At 40.7% G+C, this 25,937-nt stretch overlaps 1 protein-coding gene and 1 long non-coding RNA gene across 5 annotated transcripts in view; both read left to right on the top strand.

The window, feature by feature from the left end:
- The window catches only part of DIP2C (disco interacting protein 2 homolog C), a 377,861-nt gene that overhangs the window by 96,377 nt on the left and 255,547 nt on the right, over positions 1–25,937 (top strand). The window lies entirely within an intron of this gene.
- On the top strand, positions 15,474–24,917 carry LOC311597553. The gene is made up of 3 exons (XR_014779254.1): positions 15,474–17,331; positions 17,659–17,730; positions 18,934–24,917. It is a non-coding gene; the product is annotated as an uncharacterized lncRNA (long non-coding RNA).

Genomic DNA, 25,937 nt, shown 5'->3' with positions numbered 1-25,937 from the left:
TCTTGTATCACTGTGATCCTCATTTGAAATGTAAGATTGGCTGTTCATTAGCTCCACATTTATGCCTGCATGTGGTTCTTCAGTGAATGTTCTGTTTGTGGCATGTACTCTTGCTAATAACTGAATTCCTGTGCACAGTTTGAGCTTCAGCTGTGCTTGTTCTTATGCTTCTTTGAACATTAGAGGACATGCAGACTGTCCACTTTAGTTATCTTGAACATGTGACCATTCTTCATAGGCCCACTGGCTTTCTGAGAAGAGTTTCATATTGTTTTGAAGTTCCTCACATGAGAAGTCAGAACCCAGGGATACATAGCCCTGTGTTTAGAGCAAGTATTCCTTAGGAAGCTTCCCTTGCTTTATTGGCTAGTGTTGATATTCCTAGCCCATGGACAGCAGTGGGAATACAGTAGTGTGTTTGCTGCTAGAGTCAGTCACTTGACCAAATAATTCTCAACCTTATCTTGATTAACATAGTGTACTCAGCCCTTCATTCTTCACTGTTTCATGATGGCAGACTTACAGAAAACCGTAGTAAACCCAAATGTGAGAAGGAATAGGTGAAATGCTGGAGTGTGTGCTGTAAACAAGGAAGGGCTGTTTTGCGTCTAAGAAACATATCAAAATTCTTACAATAAGATGTTTGGTTCTTATTCTGTACACTATCAGAATTTCTTATTCTAAATTTGATTTCTCATTTTTTTTCTTTTTTGGGGGTGGGGTGGGGGGGTGAGGTTGTTTGTTTGTTTTTGAGACAGGGTTTCCCTATGGTAGCCCTGGCTGTCTTTGACTTTGTAGACCAGGCTGGCCTTGAACTCATGGAGATGAGCCTGCGTCTGCCTCCCGAGTGCTGAGACTACAAGTGTATGCTGCCACGCCCGGCCGATGGTGGTGAGTGTTACACAGGAACAGAATGATAACCTTTCTATTTGTTTCTGAGGTTGTAGAAAGCTCTTGTTTGCAGTGTTTAGGATGTGGTTAGAGCACCACCATGCTCCCAAAGGATTCATAACTAAGTTCAAAGAATTTTCTGGGTTGAGGGCTCAGAGGCCCTGTTACCTAAGACCATCATCTTCTGATCAGTAGGGAACATCAGTAATTGAAGCCTCTAGAAGGCTATTTTCAGATCCTGTATATTGAATTAATTGATTGCACTTGAGGCAGTGTAGTGTTTGAACCTCTTGTATTGTACTAGGCACTGCTTGGTGTTTCCACTTAATCTTTGCTGTTGTTTAGATTTATTTATTTACTGTGTGTGTATTTCATGCATACATCAAGTCCTAATATAGCCCTGTGGTCATCAGCATTTTAGCTGCTCACTTCAGAGTGAATATTCTAGTCCCCTACTTTTCTGACTTATTTTCTTTTCTTCTTTCTTCCTTCTTCCTCCTCCTTTCTTCTTCTCCTTCTTTCTTCCTTCTTCCTTTTTTCTCTTCCTCCTACCCATCTCTCTCCCCATCACTTGGATCTGTCTTCCTGGGAGAATTCTATTGCTTCTCTAGATGTTAGGGCTAGCATGGAAAAAAGATTTTGGCACTGCTTTCTCTGAGGGATCCAAGCTGTGGACAGCTGCTTCCTGTAGTATTGAATTTGGTTGGAATTCTCCTTGATTCTTTTATTCTGGTACCCATGCTTCCCCAAAGCCAGTATCAGCAAGAGCATGCTATGATTCCTACATGGGACCTTCAGCAATTGCTTCTAATGAACAAGGCTGCTGTTGATCTAGTGGCTAAGCTTTGAGCAGTGACCATCTGCCTAACTAGAATTCCATGTTATAAGTTCTCAAGATATAGAATGTTTCTTAGTCTGTTTTTATCCAACATCACTGGTACAGAAATGTGGGGACCTTGGAGTGACAGGGAAAAGGGTTTTCTCCAAGGAGAAAGGATCAGCTGTACATTTTGTATCCTAAAGATGGTTAGGGTGAGTGATTTTTATGGAATTATTAATTTTGTTTAGTTACTCTGCTTCCTTTTTTGGTAAATCTAGATCTGACAAATCAAGATTTCATATGGGGTAATAAAAGCACTGCTTAACAAATGCCCATAGATAGATTTGTGTACTTTGTTCTCTTGGAGTTGCCTGAGGAAGTTGTTGCTACTGTTCCATTTTGAGGAGTTTAAAGTGTAGAGTGTTAAAGATATACACTGTCAGCTGCAAATCTGGGCAGCCTGGCTTTAGAATCTGAGCTCTTAATCCTATTTTACTACATACCTTCTAGAATAGGTGTGTTTTCTGTCCTCACTATAAGGCAGTATTTTCATAGTTTGTGAAGCAGAACCACCACTTACTTAGTAATGGATAAGACTTTATTATTTTGAGACCTAGACATCTCCCTGGAATTTTCATTCCCAGGAGGGAACTGAGGGTAAAATCTTTTGGGCGTCCATCTTGTGCTTCATTGTGGCTCCTGAGACTTTTTTATTTCTCCAGCCAAATATTCCCTTGTAAAATATTTCAAGAAATGTTACAGATGTCAAATACTGTATAAATAGGAAAAGGGTTTGGGTTTCTAGTTAACAGTTTTTTTTTAAATCTGTAAAAGAAATGACTTGTACCCTTCAAAGAAAACCTCCTCTCTAGTGTGAGTGAATTCATAGCAGCAAGCTAAGATCATCCTGTTTGGAAGTTGGATTGGACACATTCACAATGGAGTATCAGTTCTTTATGCCCCAGTGAAGAAGCAGAGGGATCCTGTTAGTGAGTGTCTATGTCCTTTAGGGCAGCAGGTCTCGGACAATAGGGAATGTGCAATCACAGACATGATTTAATTGTTTTATTTTTGGCACCATAGTCACAGTACATGCCTGTACTCTCATGTCTGTTTTAGATCAAGTTCAAAAGTGATTCAGTCATGAGTTTATAATACAATATGGACTTTGTCTTAGTGTTCTGTGGCTGTGAAGAGACACCATGGCCTTGGCAACTCTTATGAAAGAAAGCATTTAGTTGGAGATGGCTTATAGCTTCAGAGGTTTAGTCTATTATCATCAGAGCTTGATAGCATGGCAGCACACAGACAGGTACAGTACTGAAGATGTAGCAGAGAGGTCTACATCTAGATCCACGGGCAGCAGGAATAGACTCTGGGCTTGGCATGGGCTTCTGAAACCGCAGAACCTACCTCCAATGACACATTTCCTCCCAAAGGCCACACTTCCTAATCTGTTTAATCTTTCCAGATAGTGCTACCCCCTGGTGACTAAGCATTCAAACATATGAGCCTATGGGGGCCATTCTTCTTCAAGCCACCACAGATTTGTACTATTAGCTTTGCAAAAACTGGCTGTGTTTGGTCTGCTAAACTCTTTGTAAAGGCCCCTGGCATGCTTAATTCCCATTCTCTCCTAGAGATACATGAGAACTAGGATGCAGTTTAGAATGAATTGGTGAGAAGGACCAGTGCAAAATCAGAGTGCTGTAGGAGCCCTGGTCCATACTTCGTGTTGGCAGATGCCCTTCACCATATCCCCTGGTTTGGGATGTTACAGTGGTTTGAATGAGAATGTCTTCCATAGGCTCATTTATTTGAATGCATGGTCCACACTGGTAGAAGTGTTTGGGAAGGATTAGGAGGTGTGCCCTTATTGTAGGAGCTGTGTCTCTGGGGTGAACTGGGAAGTTTCTAAAGCCCATGGTACTCCCAGTTAGCTCTTTCATTCTTCCTTCTTCTTGAAGATAAAGACATAAGCTATGCCTCTATTGCCATACTGCCTGCCTTTCTGCCTGCTGCCACGCTCCCCACTATGGTAGCTGTGGGCCTCTAGAACTGTAAGCCTCAATAAACCCTTTCTTTCATAAGTTGCCTTGGTCATGGTGTCTTCGTAGTAATAGGAAAGTAAGACAAAAGTTGTTGCCTTTTATCCCATTTGAGAACAAAAACCTCATGGTACATGGGACCTTGAAGAGGCTTTATCATCTGACTAAGCAAATTGATTTTCACAGCTACAGGGCAGTCAGCAGTATTTGCTTTATACAAGATAAAGAAATACAGGATGCTCCCTTCCTTTTAAAAATGGCAAGTGCATTTCATTGTAGTTTTTTGTTTGTTTGTTTGTTTGTTTTTGTGTTTTTTTGTGTGTTTTTTTTTCTGAGATAGTTTCTCTGTGTAGCCTTGGTTGTCCTGGACTTGCTTTATAGATCAGGCTGGCCTTGAACTCACAGTGATCCACCTGCCTCTGTCTCCCAAGTGCTGGCATTGAAAGTGTGCACCACCACGCCCAGCTATAGTTACAATTTAAAGGCCAGTGGGAGTTTTATTAACTTTTGGTCATGTAGCTAGTTCCGTTGGTAATTTAAATCCCTTGACAAATGTATTATGCCATATGCCCCAGTTTTGCTTAATACTCTTCCATGGTGTTCGGAACTGGAGTATGTCTTGGTTAGCAGTTGCTAGTACATCATGTCTTTATGTGGCTATAAACTTATGCCATCAGTCATTTTTACCAGCTCAAGTATAGTTAACTGTCACTGGTTCAGAACCTGTATGATTTGGTTATCAGAGTTGGATTCCTGGAGCCAAGTAAGATGGTGATACTTGGTTATATAGAATTACCTACTATGGGATTATTAAAAGTAAAAGTACCTGAGAAGCATTCAAATGCTGTATTTTCAGCATAGTTCATGCATGGTGCTTTTCTCTTGGCCTCATTCTTTAGCCTGGGCTAGCTTTGAACTCACTGTCCTTTCTGCAGTTGTAAATGTATGAACCGTGCTTTGATTTAGTGAGCATTCTTTCTAAGGAGTATTGTGGTTTGAATCTAAACAGTTTTCAAAGGCCAAGTTCCTAGCTGGTGGACCTTCGAGAGCACTAACTTTATCAATGGTTAAGTCTACTGACAAATTTGTAGTTGAATGCCTCCTTAGCAGGTGGAGCCTGGTTGGAAGAAGTAGGTCATCAGGGGTACCCTGCTCTTGAAGAGTATGTCTTGTGTCATGACACATATGTGTGTGCATAGGGACATATACTCTATAACACCTTTTTCTTCCCCTCTATATTCTTTCTCTTTTATTTGCCCTCCTAGTTCCTCCCTTCTCTTCCTCTTTTCTGGCCACCGTGAGGTAAGTAGCTCTCAGCAATGCTGGCTTACCACAGCCACAGAGCAGTGAATCCAGTGACAAAGGATCAAAACTCCTGAAACTGGAATAAATCCTCTGAGTTTTTCTTCTTGGGTATTTGTCACCATGGTGTAAATCTGGCTAATACAAGGAAGTACATACTTTAATTTGCATCTGGTATCTTTCTTGGATATTTATGCAAAGCCATTGAGAGAAAGAACAACATCAGGATGGGGAGTGGAGCACTTCATTTCACTCTGTCCCTGATGGAAGCAGGATTAACAGCTTTCTTGCTGTCTGTCAGACCAAACATCCAAGGTGAAGCACACTACCTTTTTTTTTTCTTTTTCTTTTTTTTATACATTTTTTATTAATTTATTCATATTACATCTCAGTTGTTAGCCCATCCCATGTATCCTCCCATTCCTCCCTTCCTCCCACTTCCCCTCTACTCCCCTCCCCTCCCCTAAGTCTGTGTCTAAGGGGGACCTCCTCCCCCTGAATATGCTCATACGGTATCAAGTCTCTCCTTGGTGACCTATTATCTTTCCTCTGAGTGCCACCCGGCATCTCCATCCAAGGGACATGTTCAAATATGGGGCACTAGAGATTGTGTGAAAGTTAGATCTCCTTCTCCACTCAACAGTGGAGAATGTCCATCGGCTAGTCCGGGTAGGGGTTCAAGGTTTACTGCCTATTTTTTCCTTGGCTGTTGCCACAGTTTGCGGAGGACCCCAGGGCCCAGACTCGCCTGTAGTTTTCCAGGACCCGCTGGATCCTTCTATTTCCTCTTTCTCCCAGGCTTCTCACACCTAAAGTTTCAATAGGATGTCCTCCTCTCTTACCCACTATCCTGGTAGGTACAGTTTTTGGTAAGAGTGCTGTGTTCTCATTTTCCACTTTTGTATGGCTGAGTGTAGGTGGGAAGGGGCTGGTACCTTTTGCCATGTGCCTGCCTGGTTGCTAGGTGACCCGTAGAGACCTATTCTGGAGCTTTGGCCACCTCCCGTCTTCATGACTTGCCCTGAGCTGACAACCCACCATCTTGTGGAAGAGAACAGCTGCAAGACAGGGAAGCATCTGATTCAGACTTTCTACCTCCCCTGGATGTCTGAGCCATTATTTAGCCTTGGCAATTACAGACACTGCCTTTTGTGTATTGCACACCACTCCCTCCCACCGAAGCCCTGCACTGCTTTTAAAGGTTTAGAAATGTGACTTAACTCATCTTCAACTTAAAATGTATTATTAAAATTTAATGTTCAAATTGATGGCTATATTTTATGGTATTTGATTTTTCCTGGTTGATCCTCTCCCAAGAGATGAAACATTTTAAGAAAGAAAGCTTAGATGCACTCCTCCCCCTTCCTAAGGATCAAAGTGAATTCTGAAAGCTCTTCTATGTGCAATAAAACAATCAAGAAAGCATTATTTTAGTTAGGCTGTCAAAATGGAGTGCTGTGACTCCTACGCAGGAATATGCAGTCCTTGGAGGGTATGGCCAGTGCTAATGCTGGTTTTTCTTAATTGAGAAATGTGGAGAGTGTAGAGGTTGGAAAAGATAGGCAGACGTTGCCGTCTTCTCATCTCATTTCCCTAGTCCTATAGTTCTGCTTTCTCATTCAGTGCCCAGGGCTCCTGTTGGAACATTTGTAATGCCTCTTCCTGGTTCTGTCTTCGGCCTTTGGGTTGTAGCTGTGATGGCTTGTTACCTACACTTGTGCTCTAGGCTGCATGCAGTATTTGGGGTGTGTGTATGGCAGGGCTTGCTGATGTACAGCCTTAGGAGTCTGTTGTGAGCTGATTCATGTGAAAAGGGAAAAAAAGTGGTTCTTGTTTTTGGTTCTGAAGACCATAAGCCTCAGACTTGACCCTCAGACTTTTTCCCCCTAAGAAACTCCAAAGTTATCAGAACCAGAACTTTGACCTATGGCAGCCATTTCTGTGTAGAGTTGATTTACTAAGACTTAAACAATGCTTGTTATGGGCTGCTTTTATTGTAGAAATAGGGCAGGAACTTCTACCTGCTTGCACAGGCACAGTAGGCAAACAGGAGTATAAAGAACCAGCCCAAAGTCCTATGGTAGAATATAGTTATATTTCCTCAAATGCTCATGGATTTTGTCATGAACTTATACTGGGACAGTGGGATGCTGTGTGTTGCTGCTCCACCGTGCCTAGGGTCTTGGCTGGAAAGGTGTGGAGGAACCTTTATTCATGGTTTCCTGCTTGGGGTGGCATTCCATGTGCCTGCTCCTTGCAGTGTTTGGGCTTCTATATATCAGAGTATTATTCTATGCTATTAGGCCAGCAAGAGGGCAGCTGTATTTCATGGTCTGGCTTCAGAAAGTTCATGGCATCTATTTGTATAAATCATCTCAAGCCCACTGTGGATCCAGGGTGAAAAATGGCCTTAGCAATTTGAAACCTTGTTTTAAAGCAGATTCTAGTAGGGTGCTTAGATTCTTGACATATAAATATTTATTTGAAAATAAGGGGACCCCATAACAAGATTAGAGTATTAGAGCCCTTTCCTTTCTTCCTCTTTTCCTTTCTTCCTTTTGTTCTTCCTCTTTTTCTTCTCCTCCTCCTCTTTCTCCTCTTCTTCTTCTGCTTCACCCCTCCTATTTATTTACTTACTTATTTTGAGGTGGGGTTTCTCTGTGCAGCCCTGGCTTTCCTGGAACTCACTCTACAGGCTGGCCTTGAACTCAGAGATTCACCTTTCTCTGCCTCTCAAGTGCTGGGATTAAAGGTGTGCACCACCACTGTGGCCTTAGAGTGTATTTCTTATTGAAGTTTTTAGAGTTGTCTAGAATTTGGAAATGGGGTGGCAGGAGCCAGGGTGCTTTTGAAAAGCATGTTATTGTCCTAGCAACTTCCTCATAGGGTTTAAAAATAATCAGACAAATATACATTTGTTTGACACATCTTTTTTAATTAGCTAAAGGCCCAGCTTTTGTGAGGCTGCATATCAACTTGGGGAATTTTTTTTCCTGAGAAAAAGTGCAAATGATTTCTGTTCATAAAGAAGAGATTCTGAAGGATCCCATGACCTTTATAGGGCATGAGTCTATTTAATATGGACTGTAATTAAAATAGCATGGTACTGACATAGCAATAGGCTAGTTGACCAATGGAATAAAATTGAAGACCCAGAAACAGACCCACACACATATGGATACTTGATTTTTGACAAAGAAGCCAAATCTATTCAATGGAACAAGGATAGCATCTTTGACAAATGGTGCTGGTCTACCTAGATGTCTACATGCAGAAAATGCAAGTAGATCCATATTTATCACCATGCACAACACTCAAGTCCAAGTGGATTAAAGACCTCAACATAAAACCAGAGACACTAAATCTGTTAGAAGAAAAACGGGGCAAGAGCCTGGAACTCATTGGCATAGGAGACAACTTCCTGAACAGAACACCAACAGCCCAGGCTCTAAGGTCAGCAATTACAAATGAGACCTCATGAGGCTGAGAAACTTCTGTACAGCAGAAGACACTGTCAACAGAACAAAGTGACAGCCTACAGATGGGGAAAAGATCTTCTCCAACCCTACATGTGAGAAAGGACTAACATCCAAAATATATGAAGAGCTCAAGAAATTAAACACCACCAAACCAAATAACCCAATTAAGAAATGGGGCTCAGAACTAAACAGAATTCTCAACAGAGGAATATCGAAAGGCCGAAGAACACTTAAAGAAATGTTCAGTATCCTTAGTCATCAGAGAAATGCAAATCAAAACAACTCTGAGATTCCATCTTACACCCATCAGAATGGCCAAGATCAAAAACTCAAGTGACACCACATGCTGGCAAGAATGTGGAAAAAGAGGAACACTCCTTTATTGCTGGTGGGAGTGTAAATTTGTACAACCACTTTGGAAATCAATCTGGTGCTTTCTCAGAAAACTGGAAATAGAGCTACCTCAAGACCCAGCTAGCTATTCCACTCCTTGGCTTATACCCGAAAGATGCTCCACTGTACAACAAGCACATATGCTCAACCATGTTCATAGCAACCTTATTCATAATAGCCAGATCCTGGGAACAACCTAGATGTTCCTCAGTCGAGGAATAGATAAAGAAACTGTGGTACATTTACACTATGGAATAGTACTCAGCTACTAAAAACAGGGATATCCTGAAATTTGCAGGCAAATGGATGGGACTAGAAATGATAATCCTCAGTGAGTTAACCCAGACCCAGAAAGATACTGCTTTCTGTGTGTGTGTGTGTATATATATATATATATATTTGGACACTAGCCCAACAGAGATATGTCCCCTGAAAGTCTCCACTTAGCAGGAGATTGGGATGGATACTGGGACTTCCTATTGGGACTCCAGGTGAGAGAGATAAGAGAGGGACTCCAGGGAGAAAGAGGAAATAGCCCTTAAGGCTGGTGGATCTGGACCCGGAAGGTATGTGTGTGTGTGTGTGGGGTCCTCCTCAAACTACTGTACCAACCAAGGACAATGCATACAGTAAACCTAGAACCCCTATCCAGATCTACCCAATGGACAGCACACATTCTCCACAGTTGTTTGGAGAGTGGGGACTGACTCTGACATGAACTCTGGTGCCCCCTGTTTGACCACTTCCCCTTGTTGAGGAGACCTGGTAGCATTCAGAGAAAGAGTAAGCAGGCTACCAGGATGAGACCTGATAGGCTGTGATCATATGGTCGGGGAGGAGGTCCCCTTCTGTCACAAACCTAAGGGAAGGGAATTGAGTGAAAGAGGGAGGGAGGGGGGAATGGGAAGATACAAGTGAGGGGATAACAATTGAGATGTGATCTGAATAAATTACTTAAATTAAAAGAAAAAAAAAAAGGAATATAGCTGTGGTATGATCCCATTATTTTCTCAAGTACCTATACATGATTGCTCAGTGTTGTTTGAGTCTGTCTTGGCATTCCTTGGTTCCTCAACATGCCCGTTCCATTGATTTGCATTGGAGTTGTTTTTGCTTTTTCAAAAATTACCTTCTATTAAATATAGAGCACATAATACTTAGAATGAGCCATAATATGTTGGTGCTGATGTTGCATACATAGGAAGCTTCCCCCCCCCCCCCCTTTTGGTCAAGCTAAAGCCAGAGGAAGCTTGTGATTCTGGCTTTCAGGCCTGTCTGGTAAGTCGGACAGCTTCCTTGCTACTGCTATACCTTGTAGCCTTATGGGGTTTCAATCATAATTGATTGCATTAATTTGTCTCTAGTCATAGATTAGTGGCCTCATAGGTTAGGCTTTGGAAGGGGAATGTAGGAAACAGTTGGGGCAAGGTGGGAATTAAGAGAGATTGTGGTTCAAAAGGAGCTTCAAAAGCAGTGAAAATATAATCAAAGCTTAAACTGAAAAATAAATCACAACTTGACATTACATATACTAAATCCTCATGAGTGCCTGGGTAATAGGATGTGCCATAAATAAGCAGTCTGCATTTAATGCAGCAGTAACAAATGTTTGTACTGTTTTATTTAGTCACAAAGAATATTGAATAGTGACTTGGCCAAACAACATGTTCTGGCACAAAGCACAGGGATGTAAAAAATGCTTATTCTGCAAGGCAATATGCTACAATGTGTTATGAAACATGTATCCTCACTATGTCTGTCAGTGTTCCTAAAGTCATTAAGGTGATGAATGGGCAGTGTTGGCAAGACACAGTCAGTAGAGCATCAAGGCTGCTGTGAATAGTGGATGAGAAAGGAGTCAAGCCACTCATGTAAAAGCTGGAGCATGCTGTTAAAGTGTCTGATGACATACGTTTCAAGCAATAAGTCTGTCTTGCTAGGAGGTGTCTTTAAAGAAAATACATTTTTATTTTTTTGTAGGTTTGTCTTGTGGTCTCTATTCACCAATATATTCCTGCTAGCAGAATTTTAACTAGTAATGTGAAGATGAGGAAACACTGAGTGTGGCATTGCTTATTGGATGAAGGAATTCTAGGTTATTTCTTTTGCCCAGTTGCCTCCTTCATGGCATTAGATCTTCCTGCTCTACTGGGTGGAAGATGGTATGGGATATAGGTGTGTTCCAGTGAAGAAGGCAAAATGCTTTGTACTGTGCCAACGCCGGAAGAACTGCACTAATCCTACTCAGAGTCTTGGGGGCCTGCTTGCTTCTTAAATTGAAGCACTGTAGCTGTAAAAGATGAGAGACTGAAGGCTCTAACTGACTGAGCAGCACTCTTCTTGCAGGCACTGAGTGGCTCTCAAAGGCTTCTTGTGGGTTTCTGATGCCATTTGATCACATGCAGAGTTTTTTGGCTTCTTAAATTCCTGTGATTCATTCAGGAGATGCAGTTTCTTGGTTTAGATTGCAGTGTCCCCAAGACACACACTAAAGGAGCCCAAGGTGTTTTAGTCCATGGTCATTGGCCGATGGAAAGCACCTGTTTGTTCCAGCCTGGCAGATAGAAATGCTTAATTAGTTTAATACCTTTACTACTTTTAGGAGAATGGTAACCTTCTCTTGCTGTTTGTACTCATTAACTAATCAGTGATAAAGCAGGAGAACTTTTCAATTAAAAAGAAAAAGTCCCATTACAACCTTTTTAAATTGGAACAAAACAAATCCTAGCTTGTGCCTTATTAATTCTGCCTGGAATTGTTTTTAGAACCTTGGGAGGATGTGAAGGCAAGCAGAACTGTATTGTGAATGCCACTTGCCAAATTGGGCCAGTATTAGAATTCTTAAATTGGCAGTGACTGTAACAATAGGACTTAAAAAATTTAAATATCCTGTAATACAACACAACAAAAAGGCAGAATAGCGCTTCTTTTACATTCTGCGATATGTCAACCTGTTTTCGTGGTGATAAACAAAGATGGAAAAGAAGTTGGAACTGCATTTCAAGTTTCAGGCAAGAAACTTCTGGCAAGAGTTTGTCTCTCTTAGAGCTTTAGTTTACTTGTATATAAGATGAAGATGAAGATGTTGAAAGGAGACCATGCTGGAGAGGTACTGAGACAAGTGTACTTGGATACAAATATTAAAAACTCAAGTTCCTGCCACAGTCGGTTAACTGTCCCTGAGATTTGGAAGTACTTGTCAGAGGACTAGAAAGATTATATTTATTAGATAAAAATTTACATCTTAGGGCTGGGGCTATACTTTATTTTTTTTAATAATAACACATTTTTATTGAAAATTAAAAATAATTCCTATTACATCTCATTTTCTATCCCATCCCATGCATCCTCCCATTCCTCCCTCCCTCCCACTTTCACCCCAATCCCCCTTCCCTATGACTGTGGCTGTGGGGGACCTCCTCCCCCTGCTTATGGTGCTAGGGTATCAAGTCTTTTCTTGGTAGTCCGCTATCCTTCCTCCAAGTGCCATTGGGCCTCCCCAACAAAGGGACATGGCCAAATATGGGGCACGAGAGATCCTGTGAAAGTCAGTCCCCAGTCTCCACTTAGCTGTGGAGAATGTTCTGTCCCTTGGCTAGATCTGGGTAGGGGTTTGATGATGACTGCCCGTTTTGTCCATGTTTGGTGCCTTAGATCAAGCAGAATCCCTGGGCTCAGATCTAGCCATCATAATGTTCTTCTTGTAGGTTTCTAGGACCCTCTGGGTCCCCCTACTTGCCTATCCTCTTATTTTCCTCATCTAGAGTCTCAATAGGATGTCCTCACCTCTATCCCCGTTTCCTGGTAGGTGCAGACTTTCATAGGACCTGTCCCTTGGGCTAGTGTCCGGTAATAAGTGAGTATATACCATTTGAGTCTTTCTGCTTCTGGGTTAGCTCACTCATTATGATCATTTCTAGTTCAATCCATTTGTCCACAAATTTTGGAAAATCCTTGTTTTTAATAGCTGAGTAGTATTCCATAGTGTATATGTACCACAGTTTCTTTATCCATTCTTCTACTGAGGGGCACTTAGGCTGTTTCCATGTTCTGACGATTATGAATAAGGCTGCTATGAACATGGTTGAGCAAATTTTCTTGTTGTGTACTGGAACATCTTCTGGGTATACTCCTAGGAGTGGAATAGCTGGGTCTTGAGGAGGGCTGGGGCTATACTTTAATGGCAGAGCACTTGCTTAGCATTCATGAAGCCCTAGGTTCAGTCCTTACTGGCAGAAAATAAATGAAATAAAATAATACATATCATAAAGACTCTGCTTCACCGTGTGAAACAAAAAAGTGCTTGTATAGAAAATTTTCATTAAAATTCAATTACTTGAAACAGGGCTTAAATATATTAAGTCTTGGAAAAACTTAAAATTTGTCCCCTCTTTCCCCCAGATATGAATGTGTGTACTTGTCAGTATGGGTGTGTGCACATGTGGAGACCAAGGGCAATGTCCAGTGCCATTCATGATCCTCAACCTTTTATTTTTTTTGAGATGGGCTCTTTCATAAACACTGAAGTTAATTGAATCTGCTGCTGCTGGACAGTGAGCTTAAGGGATCCATCTGCCTCCACCCATCCATACCAGTTACAGGCTCGTGACACCATACCTGACTTTTTATGAGGCTTCTAGGGATCTAAACCAAGGCCTTTATGGTTACATGGCAAACACCACTGAGCCATCTGCCTAGCCCAAGACTGGACAAATGCTTAATCCATCTTTCAGTTTTCCAGCATCAATTTATCTGTTTAAAAATGTTATTTTCTTGGTATCTTTGCCTTACTTGATGAAAATGAATGTTAATTCTAGCAGATTGATTTTATTCATAGCTAGCCCTTTTTTTCCTGAAATAATGTATGTGTGTTTTCAGCTTCAAACATCTTATCAGAACCGGTAGTCTCCCAAAGAATGACTTTTCTGCATAAGTTATTCATGTAGAAACTTGAAGGTTAAATTTGGCCCACCTTCTTGGATGTCTAGTACAATCTTTCATTGGTCTTTTGTAGTCACATTTGAACCTATATGACCTATGTTCATTCTTTTTTTTTTTTTTTTAAACATGGTCTCATGTAGCTCAGGCTGGCTTTGGAGAAAGAACTAAATGGCCAAAGGGTAGCCTTAAACTTATGATCTTCCTGCCTCCAATTCAGTGCTGCAATGATAGGTATGTCCCACTATGCTGTTTCATGTAGAGCTGGAGATTGAATCCAGGGATTTGTGTATGGTAAGCAGGCATTCCATCAGCTGAGCTAAATCCTCAGCTCTGTTCATCCTTGAAGAAAATAAGTCAGGTTAACTGAGGGTTTCAGAGTGTTTTAGGATCATGTACTGAAGTGGAAAGAGACTTCTTCAGTGTGACTCTTGAAACAATGTCTATTTTTTATATCTTAATGGCCCATGGATTCATAGACCAGCCTTTGTGGATCTCACAGAAATGGAGAGCAAAAAGAAATTGGGACAAACTTGTCCTCATGGTACTGGGCAGGGAGAGGAAAGTTGGCGCTTGAGTATTGGGAACATATGGTAGATTATTTGCATCAAGAATGACTCTAGCCATGGTCTCTGCTGAGATCAGGAGCTTTGAAGACAGTTTACAGGAGAGAGAACGTAAGATAGATAAACTGGCCTATTTTTCTTTCTGGAGAAGGTTAGAACCTGGAAAGCTGAACATGAAAACTGAACATGAATATTAGCAGTTGAGACAGGTTATACACCATGCATTTTGTGAGGACCTCTTCTGGGGTACCCAGTGCTTTCATCTGTAGACAGGTCTTTGTTTCTAGATTTGAAGACAAAAGCTCTTTTTTTTCCCTCTCCCCATCTGGAATATGGATAAGAAAAGATAAAAGTAAGACATCATGCCCACTAATGATTCTGGGTTGCATAGAGTAGTAAGCACAGCTCATGAATATTTAAGTAGATTTTCCAGGGGTAAAGAGTGCTGGTACTTAGAGTAAATTTTCCCCATTAATCATGGTACAGAATCAATTCAGTGATCAGTGAGGATGAGTTCAGGGCTGTGCTATAGCTGTGGGAAGATAAGTTGCTCCAATAAGCTGCTGTAAACCCTTTGACTTTCTTTTTAGAGTCCTTCATTTACATGCATCCCTTGGCATCTGGTCACATTGGTATGCTCACTACTTTCTTTTCTTATGCATGACTTCCAGTAGATACTAAGATGAATTTGGCTAGGCATACTTTGTAGAAATGGGAAAGTAGGAAGCTGTTACCATACATTTGAGTAAAATAACTGTTCATAAACATTCTGAGGGTAGAAAAGGTTAAAGCACATTTTCACAGTGATGACCTCTTGTGAATATTGGGTACCAGCAAGACACAAATGTTGCCTGTTACACATTTAAGATGCAGAAACAAATGTAGTGAAACTATAACCTGTTAGGCTGCTTGGTAAAACTTCTTTGAGATACCAGCTTTGCCTTATGTATTGTTTATAACTTCATTGTACACAAGTAATTTAAAAAGTGGTACATGCTGGATGTGGTGGTGCATGCCTTTAATCCCAGCACAGCATGGAGACAGAGGGGTATCCGAGTTTGAGACCAGCCTGGTCTACATAGTTAGCACCAGCTAAGCCAGAGCTACATAGTGATGTCTTTTCTGAAAACACCCCCCATCCCCAAAATGGTATATAACTAATGGAACAATTTCTTTCTTTCTTTTGAGAATGCCTCTGGGCCTGGAGAGATGGCTCAGCCTTTAAATACTAGACTCACAACCGAAAATATGAGAATGCCTCTCTCTATATTCTTGGTTGTCCTAGGATTAAAGGTGTCTGGCACCATGTCCATTGTAAAACAATTATTTTGCTCTGAGCTTTAGAAAATACCTTAGAAATAATAATTGCCTTTTCACTCTACTGCTTCAAGTCTATTCTGAACAATATTTAACAATTATTAAAAGTATTTTTTCTGTGTACTTGCATATTATAGAATTTTAAATTCTGAGAAACCTGTTTTAATTCCTCTACTTTACTTCCATCCTTCACTGTCATCCTTCCTTCACTTTCTTTCTCCCTCACATAGATAGGTCTTGCTCTTAACCGGAACTGGCTTCCAACTAATGGAAATCTTCCCACCTCAGCCTCTCAGGTAAGGGTTATGGGCACGAAGTACCATGTCTGGTTCTTTCTCATTCTTTTTTCTTTTCTTTTCTTTTTTTTCCTTTCTTTCTTTGTTTCCTTTCTTTCTTTCTGAGACAGGGTTTTGCTGTTTAGCCTTGGCTGTTTTGGACTCATTTTGTAGAATAAGCTAGCCTTGAATTCACAGATCTACCTGCCTCTGCCTCCCAAGTGCCAGATCATAGGTGTGAACCACTACGCCTGGATTCTTTTCATTCCTTTTTGTTTGTTTGTTTGTTTGTTGAGACAGAGTTACTCTGTGTAGCCTTGGCTGTCCTAGACTCACTTTGTAGATGAGGCTGCCCTCCAACTCACAGTGATTCATCTGCCTTTGCTTCCTGAGTGATGGGATTAAAGGTGTGCATGACCACATCTGACCTCTTTCTCATTCTTAATCTAACCTAGAGAGAGAGAGAGAGAGAGAGAGAGAGAGAGAGAGAGAGAGAGAGAGAGAGAGAGGGATTGTCTTAATCAGATGCAACTCTGATTATGTTGTTTTACTGTGCGTCTCATTTTTCCAGCAGTCTATCCAAGACTTTCAAGGGTCAGCTCTCTGTTATAAAACCCATAATAGCTCTATTCGAGGTTGATGCTTTTCTCTGTATTATACCTTGGAAAACAACTGCCACAAAATTCATAGCCCAAAATCATGTGTTTCTGTTCCAATTTAAGTGGTTTCACAGGACCTCTGTGCAGCTTCTTTATTACAGTGGAGCTTGAGTAGTGTGAAGATGTACATTGAGTTAATGGCTACAAGGTTGTATCTGAGCTTTCTTTTTATAATTCATTAAGCATTTAGAATTAACAATCAAGATAATTTTTCTGGCCGACAGAATGTTTTTATTTTATGTTTTTCAGTCATAGTTGCATTTATATATTAGGCATTTTGACGCATTTCAGTAAGGACTTTATTTTATAGTCCAGTTTTCAGTAGTCATTTATAACATGGTTAATTCTGAGACAAGATTTGGCATTTTATAATTTTATTCAGACTATTTGCAAACTATAAAATCTAAGTGAACAATATTCAAAGAGGTTCTTGCGAGTTGTGATTCAAAAGGACCTACTCATTGAAGGGTAATGATATGAGGGTCATTTAATCTTATTTGAAAGATGAGTTCAGCTGCTTTGTTCATTTGCAGGTCAGTGGCAGACATGAAAGCTGCAACAGGAGTGTGGTTGATTGACTCTACAGTGAGCTGTGAAGATGAGAGGACACGTTGCTCACTGGGTCACTGATTTTCATTACTAGGTGAAATGCCAGGGCTTTGTTACTGCTATCTTGCATTCATTTGGAGGGTAGAAAAATTTCCCTTATCCCCATCAATATCAGATTGCTCACGCTCTCCCCTGCTCCCTTCTTTGTTTTTCTGTGTAGCCATGGCTGCTCTGGAACTAGCTCTGTAGACCAGGCTGGCCTCGAACTCAGAGATCCAATTGCCTCTGCCTCCGGAGTGCTGAGATTAAAGGTGTGCGTCACCACACCCAGCTGCTCCTTTTCTTTTTGAAAAGATGTTTTATGGCAATGAAAGGGGCACATATCTGTAGATCTCATATCACTTACTGCTTTCTCCTCCAGGGGAAAACCTGTAACATGGGTGGAGGAGATTCCAAGTCCATGGAAATCATTTCCAGTTTCAACTAGGCCTAAGTAAGTCAAAGAGATGGCACTTAAATGAAAGCTGAGTGATCACAGTTTGCCTGGAAGATGCAGCTCCCCTGAGTGTTGTGTGTTGGCAGAGTAAATCTCTGTTACATTTCATGATGCTGATGGGATGAGGAAATGGAATGGGAAAGTGCAGAGGTTGTGTTGAGTAGATGGTTTCTAGGCTGATGTGCTGGCTATTTTCCTGCTGCTGAGACAAAACACCATGGCCAAAGCAACTGAAAAATTTGGCTTAAGATGCCTTTAATCCCAGCAGGAAGATCTCGGTGAGTTCAACGCCAGCCTGGTCTACAGAACGCATTCTAGGACAGCGAAAGCACAAAGGGAAACCATGTCTTACACACACACACACACACACACACACACACACACACACACACACACACACACACACACACACACACACACACACACACCCACCACCACCACCACCACCACCACCACCAGCAGCAGCAGCAGCAGCAACAACAACAACAACAACAAAACCTACCACTTAGTTCCCAGTTGGTGGAACTGTTTGGGAAAGGGAAGCCTTGTTGTAAGAGGTGTGTCACTGAGGCCAGGCTTTGGGGTTTTCAAAAGACTTGTGCTGGGATTACAGGCATGTGCCACCATGCCTGGCAGGAGGCCCATTCTTACCAAAACCACCACAGCTATATGTCTGTGTACTACTTGTCTCACTCCTGTGTGTCTATGTATGTGTTCTTAAGTGTTTCTAGAGGATTCTCCCATGCTTGCTTGTAACATGAACACCTTCTATTGGCTAGCAAATGAACAAAGAAGCTGAATCTTGTTAAATAAAATTACCCAAATACTGTGTCCTACATTTTGTATGTCTTTAAGCCCACCTTTTCTTGTCTACATCTATGCTACCTGCAATAAGGACAGTAATCACACAACTGTAATGGCTCTGGCACTGGATTCCCCTATAGCCCTGAGATGCAACTGGGTATCACAGTATGTTCTTTGGTTATGTGGTATATTTGAGGGTATGGAATCCAAGTATGTATGCACCTGTGAGCAGATGGGTATTTGTGTACATATACATATATATGCAAGGCTTGCTGAGACACTGAGGCCACCAACAGAAGTAACTCTTTGGTCATTTGATCATTGACCCTTCAGTGTCCCCAGGGCTGAGTCTTGAGCACCATATTCATTTGACTCCAATCTTTTGTCTGTCCTCAGGCCCTGCTTGCTGTCTTTGCTTCTCTGAAGTCTGGCTACTGTTGAAGACAAGGCCTCACAATGTAGCCCTGACATACATGGTACTAGGCATACCCCCAGGGCAGCCTGTAACTTCCAACTTGAAGGAGTACTTTCTGATCCACAATTGCCTAAATTACAGGCATCTGCTACCATGCCTCACTTATTTTGGCATATTATTATTTTTGAGAGACTCATATGGGTCAGCCTGGCCTTTAACTGCTTTGTAGTCAAGGATAGCCTCTGACTTCTGGTTCTCCTGAGTGCTGTGATTATAGGCAAGTATCACCACACCAGATTTTATGCTCTTCTGAAGGTGGAGCTCAGGGTCTACTGTATGCCAGCCGAGCATTCTGCCAAATGAGCTAGGCACAGATTCCAAGACCATGGAGATTTGGAGAGCCAGTATGATAGCCTCTTCCACAGACTAGAGGACTTGCCATTCCGCAGTAGAAGGGCTGTGCATGACCCTTTTCTCAGGTAGTCACTGTGATGTCCTCTACCGAGGCTGCTAGCCTTCAGTACTTCACACCAGAGCCTGTCCAAAGCTGACAGTCTCATTCCATTCTGAGTCTCTGCCCTCTTTTTCTCTGTTTCTTTCCGGTTTCCCTGCCTGGGCCATGGTTATAGGAGGCAGCACGTAGGACATGCACTCCAGATTCCTTGTACTACCACTCAGTGTGGCCGGTTGCTACTCTCATTGGTCTGTGGCCACAGGTGATCTCCCCTGAGTCCTACTAAGATAGCAAGTCTGTAAAGTGTGAGTGGAGTATGAAATAGCACAAGCACGTCTTTCCTATATCTCCAGTTTTCTTGTAGGCCTTTTATTTTCTAGTCCTCATGGTTTTCTCTGAGGCATTGTGTTTCTGTTCAAGGAAATAATCTTGGTAGAATTCATTTACTATTTTGAGTACCATGCACATGCTTGCTTGTAGTGGAGATAGCATAGGGTGTTTGAAGGCCAGTTTCCTCCTTGGGCACAAAAGAATATTACAAAAGGTTCAGGTGGACGCAGCCTTTGCCTTTTTGAGTGCACTGATGATTATGGGGTAGATGGTACTTCATTCTACAAAAGGGACCCAGAATGCACAGGGAGAAAATACTGAGTTACCAACCTAGGGGTGGTCTCCAAATGAATGCATTTATTTTCATGCTTCTAAGAGTCAATTACCATGCTCCATAGTCTTTGAGAGGCAAAGCCACGTTGGACACTGCTCTCTGATTGGTATCCCCAGCATGTGCCACCAAAAGGAAAGCTGGTCCGGTTGCAGGCTTGGAGATTCTTTGGAGCCTGCTATATGATGGGTAGATATGTTTCTGATCACCCCAAACATTTCAAAATGATACTTTTAGAGATGTTCATAACTGTTCTTTTGCTTTATGAAAATGCCCATTGAATAGGTTAGGATTCCTCTCTTCATTGTTTCTTGTCTGCATAGTTGATTTTGGTTGATAACTAGGTGGATATGTAGTTGACAGGAGAATCTGAGAGCAGGTGCAACATCAATGATAACCACTGTCATTGAGGTGTTGGTGGTAACACCTCGTCAGAGAGTTTGGGGATATCTTATTTCTAGGTTAGCATTTACTAAGATGCTAGGCAGTAGCCAACCTAGACCTGGTCCCCAAAGCTTCTTCACATTGCTTGTCTGCCTGCTCAATGCCATGCTCTTTGTGTGTCAGACTAGGAAAAACCAACCTGTGTAGCTTGGCTTTTGCAGCAGCTCAGCTATCTATGGACATGCGTTTGGGCCCTGAAGATGTGTGTGTTTGTGTTTTCTCCTTTCCCTCCCTAACTCAGAGTGTGCAGGTAGTGTTTTTCTAATCATGGTAGTGATGATACAGTATTTTGCATACATCTGAGCAGCATCTTGGGAGAAGCCCATAAGTTACCCTCATTTATGAGCTCGCTTAGAAAGTGACATTTAGGGAGAAACCTATAAACCAGTCAAGGACCACCTATCAAAGCAGTTGACCAGCTAGGTCTCAGCTGTGTCTCTTTCACTGTCTACAATATGCTTTGAGCCACACTCTTGTCTAGCTTCCTATGACGTTGTATGTATACCAAATCCAAGTATTTAAAATTCACTAGGTGAATTTGCCACTTAAGAAGCTGTCACTGTGAATCTTCTTCTTCTTTTTTTTTTAAATCATCATGTGGAATAAATTGCCTTTCATCTCTTCTGTAAGTACTGAATAATCTCTTGGAAGTAATTTATTCATGTAAACTTTTTCTTTGTTTTCTCCCAGTAGATACTGTGAAAATACTTCTGCTGCTAATAATAAGGCCCTCTTAATAAGGCCTTCTTCCTTTTACTTGGAGTATGTGCCTGTAAATTGACCTGGTAAACTTATGCTGTTGAAACTAGATTCCTTACTTAAAGTTAACACGAGTGATCAGAGAGATCATTAATTAATGCATGTGATTACAATCATGGAACATGGATACTTTTCTAAGTGAGAAGTTGTTTAACTTGTTTTAATATGAATGAGAGTGATTAGCTTATTCAAGGTCAGATGAGTCATTGGGAAGAAAATGGCATTTGAAAGGCTAAGTTGGAGCACAGCCACAAAGATTTCACTAATTTAAAATGGAAGGTATTGAGGTGATGAGGATGGATGGAGTATAAGCAAAAAGGCATAAGTCATGAAAGGATATAAAGCTCCTTTTCCTCCTTTCAACTGTGTGTGTGTGCTGTGTGTGCGCGCACACGCGTGTGTGTTGGATAAATACATAAAAATGTAATTGAAAGTATATATTAGGGTTCTCTAGGATCAGATTGATAGAATGAGAAAATTATGTACACACACACACACACACACACACACGTATTAGAGAAACTTAAGGCAAAACACAGACCAAAAAACAAAAGCCCTGGTGGTACTTCAGTCCACAAGGCTGGGTTGGATAGCTTGGCTGGCTTTTAGTCTATGTTGGAATCCCAAAGAAGTAGGTTCTAATACCAGTAAAGGAACGCCCTAGCAACAGAATAGACGAGCTTGGCAGAGTGTGAAGGCAAGCAGGAAAGGGAAAAGCTTCCTTCTTTCATGTAGACTGCCACCAAAGGTGTTGCCCAAAGTTAGGGTGGGTCTTCTCAACACAAATGATACAATCGAGAAAATCCTACACAGACATCATGCCCAGATGCTTAGATTTTAGTTGACTCCAGACATAGTCAAATTGACTACCAAGGATAGCTATTACAAGTGCTAAACTCAATGCTCTGTGGCTTCAGAATGTTCATTCTAACTGTATAGAAGTTCACTAAGATCTGTGTGACTGGGAAAATGTTTAAGTGGCTACTTTAAGCTAGCTGTGTGATGTTTTTATTTATGAGCTTGTTACAACAAGGTGATTTAATAAAGGAATGAAATTTAATGGTTTAACTCAGTAAAAGGAAGCTATTTAAGAGGGGAATTTGACCAGTTGTCATAAAATTAAGCCATTTTATTTAATGTAAATATTACTTCTTCAGGATTGTCATCTTTCTTTGGAATTGGCAAAGATTGTATTTCCTTCTCCTGATGTCCTGGCTGTGGTTTCTTGATGATGTCGTGCCTCCTTAGGAAGCTGCCTTGGTTCTTCTTTTCCTCTCTGCAGGGTCCTTCTCCCTGCATTTAACTTACCCCAACCACGTAATAAAGGATGCTTTTCTCGCCATGGTAGAGAAGGGATAGCAAGAGCATGACTGGACCCGCGGCATGCAGATAGTTTCTCAAGACTTGTTAGGAACATCAGACGGCCACTCTGAGAGGCAATGGCCATTGCTAGTCCTGGTTATGGTCAGCTGATAATTTGTGTATCCTCAGAGTATAAAAAGCTTTTACAGAAACACTTTGGTTTTCATGAGAAAATAGTGTTTGTAGATGTACTTTGAATGTCACTGTTCATTTTTTGGTAGTGTTATGAGTTCATTTAGTATGGATGAGTCATTTTAGAGGAAATAAGATTGAACCCTTCTCTGTTGCATATTGGTGGGGAAATAACAGTATCCAGATGATTTTGTAGACCAGCTTTGTTCCCTAGTGCTGGAGTGGAAAATGTAGCTTAAAAATTATTACATCATTTCACCACATAATAGAAGGCATTTATATGTATGTGTGTATCTCTTTGTATATAGTTTTTTTTATTGTCAACTTGATAGAAACTAGAGTTAACTGTGAGGAAGAACCCCAATCCAGGAATTATATTTCTGTTATATTTGCCTGTGGACATGTAAAAGAATTTTTTAAATTGCTGATTCATGGTGTGGGGTAGGGGGTGGGGCGGTGTGGTTAGCCTGGGTTGTATAAGAAAGGTAGCTGAGCAAGCCAGTGAGTGGCACTCCGCCATGATTTCTGTTTCAGTTCTTCCTTCAGTTTTTGCCCTGGCTCTCCTTAGTGATGGAGTATATATAATCTGTAAGTTGAAGTAAACCCTTTCTGCCCCAATTTGCTTTGCTCATGGTGTTATCACAGCATCAGAAAGCAAGCTAGGACAATCTTTATATATAATCAGTTTGTCCATTTATCCATCCATCCATCCATCTATCCTACTGTTGGGAATTGAGTTGAATTCAGAATCTTGAACAAGCTAGCAAAGCATTCCACTACTGAATTATATTTGAAACTTTAAACTTTACTTATGAAGGGAAATTTTTCTTTTCATTTAAACAACAACAACCAGCTAAAAAGATATTTGTGATGTATAAAATTTTTTCTTACTTGAAAGTAGTATCTTCCTTATATCATTTCCAGACTAAATTATAGGAAATTACTCATGCAGTTATTAGATTTGGGGGGAGGGGAAAAGGATAGGATCTTGCTATATAGCCCAGGCTGACTTTGAACTCATGACAGTCTTATGCCAGCTAGAATATATTGCTAGACTTGATTTACAGTGATTACATTTTATTAAAGATAAATTCTAGGATGCTAAAGGCCTTCCTTAGCTCTTTTATGTCATTACAGAATTTGGTGTCGTTTTATTAAAAACAACAAGTCAGCATGTGGCTTTGGAGGGACTTCTGAATGAAGCTCAGTTTAGAAATGAGGCGTTTCTCCTGGTTTTAGTAATGGAACATCTTTCTTTAGTCACATATGTGCATGTGGGAGTGTTCTATGTGTTGTATATGTGTTTTTTTCCTTCACTCCCAAGTCCTTTCATTGGTTTTTATGGGGTGTTGAAGATTGAACCCAGGGCTTAGTTTGTGTTAATATAAGTACTTAAACACCAAGTTATACCCTTAGCTCTCAGTCTGTTTGTTTGTTTTTAACTAATAGAATGATATATTTTTACAAAGAGGATTTTCACATTTTATTTGAATAGGAGTGTGTTCAAAGGGAACTCTGGGGTGAGGGAACACTTTGTCAGATGTTCTTCATGCACATAGGGTGACAGTGAGCACTGTGTCTTACGTGTGCAGTCATAAGTATGATGTTACATGCAAGGCTTATGCGTACTCGGGTAAAAGGATGATGCTTGAGCTTCTTTGGTTCTTCCAGATGTTTTATAACCTAACATGTTAATAAGTCTGGGTGTTTTATACCTCAGCTTTATTTGGTGGCTTCAAACTGAAGATTAAAAGGTAGAGACTTAGGGCTTCTGAAAGGTAGATGTTGATTTTCAGTGCAGTGTGGCTGAGCCTGGGGCAGAAGTGGTCCAGAGCGTGGACACAGTCAACTGCTTCACTGTTGACCCCATTTGCTACCTGTGCTTCAGGCACAGTAGCCTGGCCTGGCTCCCAGGTGGGGTAGGATAAAACTGTTTTTCCTCTATCAAATTTTTTTTTAACAAGATCACCCCTTATCTCACATTGCAATGTCTATGCTCTTTTTTGAGTTTTGATGATACTGAGTTATATTTTTTGCAAGGATCATATGTATGACCCAATAGTAAAAAATATATTGCTACCTGGAAAAAAAATCTAAGTTTTCCTTAAGGGAAGCTTACTGTTTGAGTTGTTACAGATATTAGCCATGGGAATACTTAAAAGTAATTAAAAGGGGGGCTGGAAAGATGGCTCAGGGGTTAGGAGCACTTTCTGCTCTTCCAGAGGTCCTGAGTTCAATTCCCAGCAACCACATGGTGGCTCACAACCATCTATAATAAGATCTACTGCCCTCTTCTGGTGGGAAGGCACACATACAGGCAGAATTTATATACATAATAAATAAAAAAAAAAAAGTAATTAAAAGACTTGTACAAGTTTGATTGTTTGAAAGTTTAGATATATACCATACTCTGATCTTTAAGATCCTGCCTGAAAATCTGAGTGGTATAATAATTTTATGTGTATTTATTATAAGAACTTAAGGTTAATATTGGAGAAGAGTTTTAAAAGTAAATGATAGATCTTAAAAGACATGTTAATTTCCCACTAAGAAGACAAAATAAATGTTAGTTGTTCTTTCCTGTCAGGATACCCTGCCAAGAAGACTGATGAATTTTATTTCCTGATTCTGTTAACAGGTTGGGGTCCAGTTACTTGAGTTTGTCATCTGAGCTTTATCCACTTTACTACTGCTATTATTTGAAATACAATTTCTAAAACATATTACATTTCATTTTGCTTACATATGCATACAATGGGAGATACTTTTATAAACAGCATGTAATTTTCTGTTGGCTATTTAGTTTTAGAAAGTAGTAGGGTTGATTTTGCTAAAATCTTTCCCAGGAATTATACAGAATTTTCATATATTAGAACTAGCTTGTTAGCTTAAATTAGACATACTTGCGTGTAAATGGCAAAAGGCTTTATTGCTAAGAAAAGCTTTTCTAATATGGGTAAATTTTTAAAACTTAGAATCCAGTTAATCAAATGTATCATACATTAGTTTGCTTTGAGAATGGCATCAGCTTATGTGGTAGTGTGTATACTGTAATACCAACATTTGGGAGGTGGAGGCAGATGATTGTTTGAGGGCACCCGGGAAATGTTTTTGTAAAATTTGAATTGTTACCTTGAGTCCTTAGAGTCAGACTGCTCATCTGCAGGTGTAGA

The sequence above is a fragment of the Acomys minous genome (genome assembly GCF_964271855.1).
Source record: "Acomys minous genome assembly, chromosome: 5".
NCBI lineage: Eukaryota > Metazoa > Chordata > Mammalia > Rodentia > Muridae > Acomys > Acomys minous.
Note: the sequence above shows the minus strand (reverse complement) of the source record. Positions and strands in the feature narration are given on the sequence as shown.